Source organism: Kryptolebias marmoratus, linkage group LG19, assembly GCF_001649575.2.
Source record: "Kryptolebias marmoratus isolate JLee-2015 linkage group LG19, ASM164957v2, whole genome shotgun sequence".
In the NCBI taxonomy this organism is placed as follows: Eukaryota; Metazoa; Chordata; class Actinopteri; order Cyprinodontiformes; family Rivulidae; genus Kryptolebias; species Kryptolebias marmoratus.
In genome coordinates, this window is record NC_051448.1 from 10,822,199 (window position 1) to 10,828,311 (window position 6,113).

The following is a 6,113-nucleotide window of genomic DNA, read 5'->3' on the forward strand; positions in this document are numbered from 1 at the left end:
AGATTCTGTAGTAAAGATATTTTCCTGACCCGTCTACCTTCCTTAAACATGATAGTGTTGTTTGTAAAGAGAGAAAGAAAGTGAGGAGCTTTGGCCGTATGAACTTAAATGTTTAACTGTTTTACAAAGTTTGGATGTATGAAATCCAGTGAGCCTTTAACCCAAAGCTAACACTGGGATGTTAAAGGTTCTGAACATAATTATATCAACTGGTCCATAATGGTCTGACTTGAGAAAAGAGCATATTTATCCTAATCTTTTAACAAAATTGATAAACTCTTTAAAATTAAGACCAATTGCTGTAGTTTGTAAAATGAAATGTTTTTATTTTCCCTTCCTCACTTGATAAAGTACTTTAAATTGATTTTCAGATCTTATTAAGGGAGATTCTTTGGAAATTTTACTAACAATTAATACCTTACCTGTTGTAGATAGCTCTTCAAACAGCCGAAATTTGGAAAAATAGAGTTTAATTCTGACAATAATGATGAACTAATGGCTAGTTTGAATGAGACCAAGACCAGATTAGATTGTTACCTTCGTAAAACAACTCCAGTCTCAAAATGTTCATAGTGGTACATATAAATGCTAGTTCATAAACCTTTATATTGCCCTCAGTTTCTCTTTACACAGTTATTTCAGTGAGAATGTCATGATATTCCTGCTGGACTTCTCAAGGCCACAAGTGCTACAGCTAGCTGGCGCTGCTACTATTTGTGTTTGCAAATAAGCATAAAATTCTATGTGAATAATTGTGTGAAGTAAAGGTTTATAAAATGGTGTTCACATAAACTGCTGTGAACATTTCATGACTGGATTTGTGTGTTGGTAACATAACGCAGTGTCTGCCATTTTCAAACAGAATTACAAAAAATAATTTCTGAAATCAAAAGGCTTTTTTTTGTTTCTCTTTGCCTCATTTCACCATTAAGCTTGATCCCACAAAGGTCAGATGTGTTTCTAGTTCCTGAGACCTTGGTAAAATCTCTCCCTAAAATTTTAGGACACACTGTTCTTCAGAGTGACAGAAAAAAAAAGAAACACTATGTGCTGTTGGGATGTGGCAGCCAGGGCATTCTGGTATAGACCCACTATATGTACAATCAGCTGAAGACAACAGGGTGCATTAGCATAACATCAACAAACAAACTGCGCTCCTTTTTTTCTTTGAAAGACAGATCTGCACGCACACACCTGCTCCTGCACTGCTCGGTAAGACAAGGCACGTTTCTCCTGTGCTACTAATGGTCTCATTTGTGCCCTGCTCAAGGCTGGCAAGGCCTGCAGCATCTGTTTGACTGCAGGCCATGCCATAAGGTGCCAGGACTCTAAGGATCCTCCGCACTCCCTCAAGAACTCTGCTGTCTGCCCTGCTAACCTCGCTCCCCACCCATCTTTTCACCTCACCGTCAGATGTTGCTCCCTACCTTTACCTTAGACACCATAAGACCACGATGTCCATTAAACTCTGTGGCCTCTGTTCACTGCTTCCCAAAGCTGCTTCTCCTCGACATTCCTCCTCTCATCTGCCACTCATCGCTGAAGTCTTACATCATCTTTGACCCCCAGGCACATCAAGGTACCCGGTATCTTTTTGTGCTAATCTCTTTTGCACGCCTCTTTCTCCTTTCCAACTCCCTGAAACCCCTCTGTCCTCTCCACTTTTCTATCTACTGCCACCCTCTGTCAAGATATGAGGGATGTCGTCTACCTCCCTTAATCAGCTGCTCCTCTCACCCCAGCCTCCCCCTTCTCCCTCAATACCTCCTCCTTAGCTCTTTACCCTCAGGGTGAATGAGATGTCATCTGGCTGGCACTATAATTTGGGCTACGTGTGTATGTGAGAGAGAGTTTGGTAACAGGATGTGTATCATAGCCAGAAAGACTTTCGCCTCAGAGGAACAGACAGATTAGCGGACAGAGGATAGCTCCAAGCGCAGCATTCAAGCTACATTCCCAAGAACGTCTCCTCCTTAACAAGCATTGCATTCCCCTCCAGGTATTCCCTGGCAGCCTCAAAGACAGGGAGAGGTGAAAGTGATCTGATGGCAATCTCTGCTCTTTGTGTTCATTGGTCTTTTCTTACTCTCTCTCACCCAAACAACAAATGCACAAGGTTTGTGCTTGTCTGTGTTTCTGTGTAACACAAGGACCTGCTGAGGTCTCTTTATCTCTTCACAGAGAATAGATGGAAAAACTGTGTGTGTGTGTGTGAGTGTGTGTGTGTGTGTGTGTGTGTGTGTGGTGCCTAGAAGGAGACACGATCAGAGGAAAGAGGCAAGGGGAGGGCGGTCTTATGACAGAGGGGGTCCGTGGCTAACAAGCGGTGTGTGGAGCCACAGAAGGTGTGTGTAGTCAAGCGTGAGGAAACATTTGAGACAGCAAAGGCCCACTGAGATGACCGCGGAGCTAATGCTATGTTAGTGAGCTGCTGACGGCATGCCTGGGCCCTGGCACACCGCCTTTCCACACAGATCAGTGAGGCCAAGAGCGCAACGAAAGGAGACACCTCAGGCCTGCGGCGAGGTATTACTAGTGACACATCTTTTGGGCACCGGTTGGGACTCCTTTACCATCTGAGCCTCTCGTATCATGACTCACACGCAGGCATGCGGGTTATTTAAAGAGACCCTTAAATCCAATGTGGCGGGGAAGGTGAGGTAGAACATCGCTCAGAGCAGGAAAAATAACCGGCACTTCAAGTCGAGGCATGAAGAGGAAGCTTTATGCGGCAAGACACCCCGGGTAATTTTACTTGAAGCACACTGAGACATCTCCTAGGGTTAGCAGGCATTTAGGACAAATTTACTTTGTAACCCAATTGTGTTTTCTGTCTTGATTTAAAGGGATAGTTCAGTTTTTATTTAACTGAGGTTGTGTGGTGGACTTATAAACCAGATATCTTACCTGCAGTGAGCAGCTGTTAAAGTAATTTCAGTTTGGCGAATCAGAGAGAAGTTCTCATGGAGATGCTAGTCTAATTAAGGCCCATGTAAGAACAAACTTCTCCCATCTTAAACAAGTTAAAGTCAGAACTTTCCCTGCAGTTTGAGCAAATGCCAAAATTATGTATGTTTTTATATTCCATCACTTCTGAGTAAAATAGTTTGCACAACTAGTTAATATAACATAGCTGTTTATGTGACGCCCCCTTGAGAATTCCTCCCTGATTCTTTGATATTTTTCTGTCTGCTGTCAACTGCAGATAAGATACTGACAACGATAGGTACTCCACACAATCTCACCTCATAATAAAAGACTATCCCTTTAACTCTAGAGGTACAAATCCAAACATGTCCTCCTGTTAGTCTGTTCAGATCTTCAGCAATGTAATTTTTAAAAATGAAAAACAGAAATCTTCTCTTTTTGATGTTTTTCTGGAAGACCACCTTGTATGCTTAAGATTGTTGTGATGTTGGGATGAAGTTTTCGTGACAGAATGCAGCATTTTTTTACTTTCTCCAGACGTCAAGCTTCATATTTAAAACAGAAATTTTAGCCAGCTTTATTGTTAGTTTCCATCTGGATTTAGTTAGTCACATATAAAATATGTAACGCAATATAAAAGTATTTTTAAATCCATTATATTAAGACTAACCACCTAGGAATAATCAGTGAAAAAGAAAAGTAAATAAGTAATGTTTTATCAGATCCTTCTGGTGAATCTTTTTGAAAACGCAGTTTATAAATGCAGATACATTCAACAATGTTTTAAAGCAAAATCATGCTATTGTGTTCGAAAGTTTTCAACTAAGGTTAACTTATAACGATTTTAGTCCTCAGAATGAAAAGCAAACAACCCAAATGTTCTAGTTTTACTTTCTACAAACTGAACATCTTTAAAGTGACCCATCTGTGACCCCGGCTTTGCTGTCTTGATGCAGAAATCAGATCACAGTCTGCAACCACTGCAGGTGGAGGGGCGTGTGGCGCTCTAATTGGGTCAGTGATCGGTCTCGAAGATAAGTTAAACGTTAAGGCCAATTTGTAGTTAATCTGCGGCTGAAACGCAAATCAGAAACTGATTTTTATCGTCGTACGTGAAATGTTTTGTGCAGTTACTTCATTACGGCTGCAGAGCTGAACATTTTCAGTGCAGTAAAGGAGCCGAGCTAAGAAACAGAGCTGCTTTGTGCTATCTGATCAGATTAAAACACGAAACAGCCCGAAGGCACAAGGGCAGTGAACTCCTTTTAACACGTAATATTACAGCAGGTGATTAAAATCAGAGCAGGAGATTTAGTTAGACCTTTATTTGTATCTGTAGAGATCAAAATATACCATCCATAGAGTTTAATAACGGATTTAAAAATATATATATATATAAACTGTCTTTGTCACAATCACTCAGTTACTTTTAGTATAATAAAGACACAAAGTTTTGCTTATATTTTGATGTCTTATTTTTTAAAAAAAGAAGAAAGAAAGCATCAACATGTATCATAGCAACACTGGTTACACTCAACAACACAAATGTGTCTTACTTTTAAAATGAAGGCTGTATAATATTATGTGGTTTCTGGTTTGAATTGACCAGATCCCACAAAAATACTAAAATAAAAAAATATATGTATTTCTGGTTTATTCATGCACACAAAAAAAGAAAAAAAATGTGTTTGGGGGCATTCTTTACATTGAAATCCAACAATTTATCTCATGCTTCTCTTTAATAAATTAAGCACAAGTTATAACTGTTTAACTTGATAATCTAATGTAATAAAAGTAAATTTGTGTGTCGGCATCAGAAATGCTAAAGGTAGGTCGATAGGCAGCGTTGTTACAGCAGAGACCAGACTTTGTTCAGTTTCTGTTTTTACTTAAGTGTAAAAAAGAAATTCTTCTAAAAATAGAATAAAAGTTTTTCTTCCTGCACTTTTTTACAGTTCATTTCACCTGTGCCTTTGCTGTGTACTGTTTCTGTTTGACCATGAAACGTGTGTGTGTGTGTGTGTGTGTGTGTGTGTGTGTGTGTACGGGTGATGATGAAGAGGCATTGCGTCTCCTCATAATGACATCATGGCTCTGACAGAAGCTGGAGAAGATGCCCGAGGTTTCAGAGCGAAACTCTTCAGCTTGGTGCAAGTGTGAGAGTGTGTGTGTGTGTGTGTGTGTGTGTGTGTGTGTCCTTGGGCTATAGGAGTCCTCCTGGACTTTGTGAACGAAAGTCAAACCATAAAAGACAAAAACAAAACCTGACCACCAGCAATATGAAGCAGAGGGCAGGCCATTTGGCTGCTGCCCGCTCACTGGTGCCTCTGCGTGAAGACGATGAGGAGTTACATTTGAGGGGAGACCAGGGAGGGAAAAGATCACAGAGAGAGAGAAACAAAAAGGAAAGGGGGATAAGACAGAAAGAAAGAGGTTCAGGAGGGGTCAGAAAGAGATGCCTGGGCTGCATCATGTGAGACCTTGATGCATCTTTTATCTTGATTTGGAGCAGACGAACTTACTTCTGTGGCCTCCAACACAAAAACACACCCAGATTAAACACATGCATTCTGTTTTTTATGAGAGGAAGCAAAGAATCAGTGTTAGAAGTACACAGAACATCTCAGTTGGATGTGGTAAAACCAGTGAAAGCATCTATCATGTAGGAAAAGATCACTGGATTATTTTGTTTGTTTGCGAAATAAATTATTTGAATTAAAAATATTTAAACGGGTTTTCGGAGGGCAGGTAAGAGCGCTACAGATATACATTTTTAAATCTAATGCTTACAGAAGATGCACACAGGCATTCTGTGATCATTTCACTGCTGACAGCAAAAACAGGATTATGTAGAAATATACAGGAGCACTCAGTAAGCTCAATTTTGAATAGAAATAATAATAATAAAAAATCCTGACAACCCTATACGTGTGTTCAGAGCAACCAAATTACTCCTACAATTGTTCAATCATAATTAAATAGGATGATTTAAATAAAGCGTAAACTTACACAGTCATTTAAGTCTTGCCTAGATCTAATTGTTGTAAACTGAATACGCTTTTATGAATTAACATCGTTGCAGAACCAATTGAAAAATATCAAGAAAAGTCATTTTGGACTTCAGCAGCTCACGTGCACAAACTTATTACCCACATACTGTAGAAACTAGTTTTCTTTGACATCGC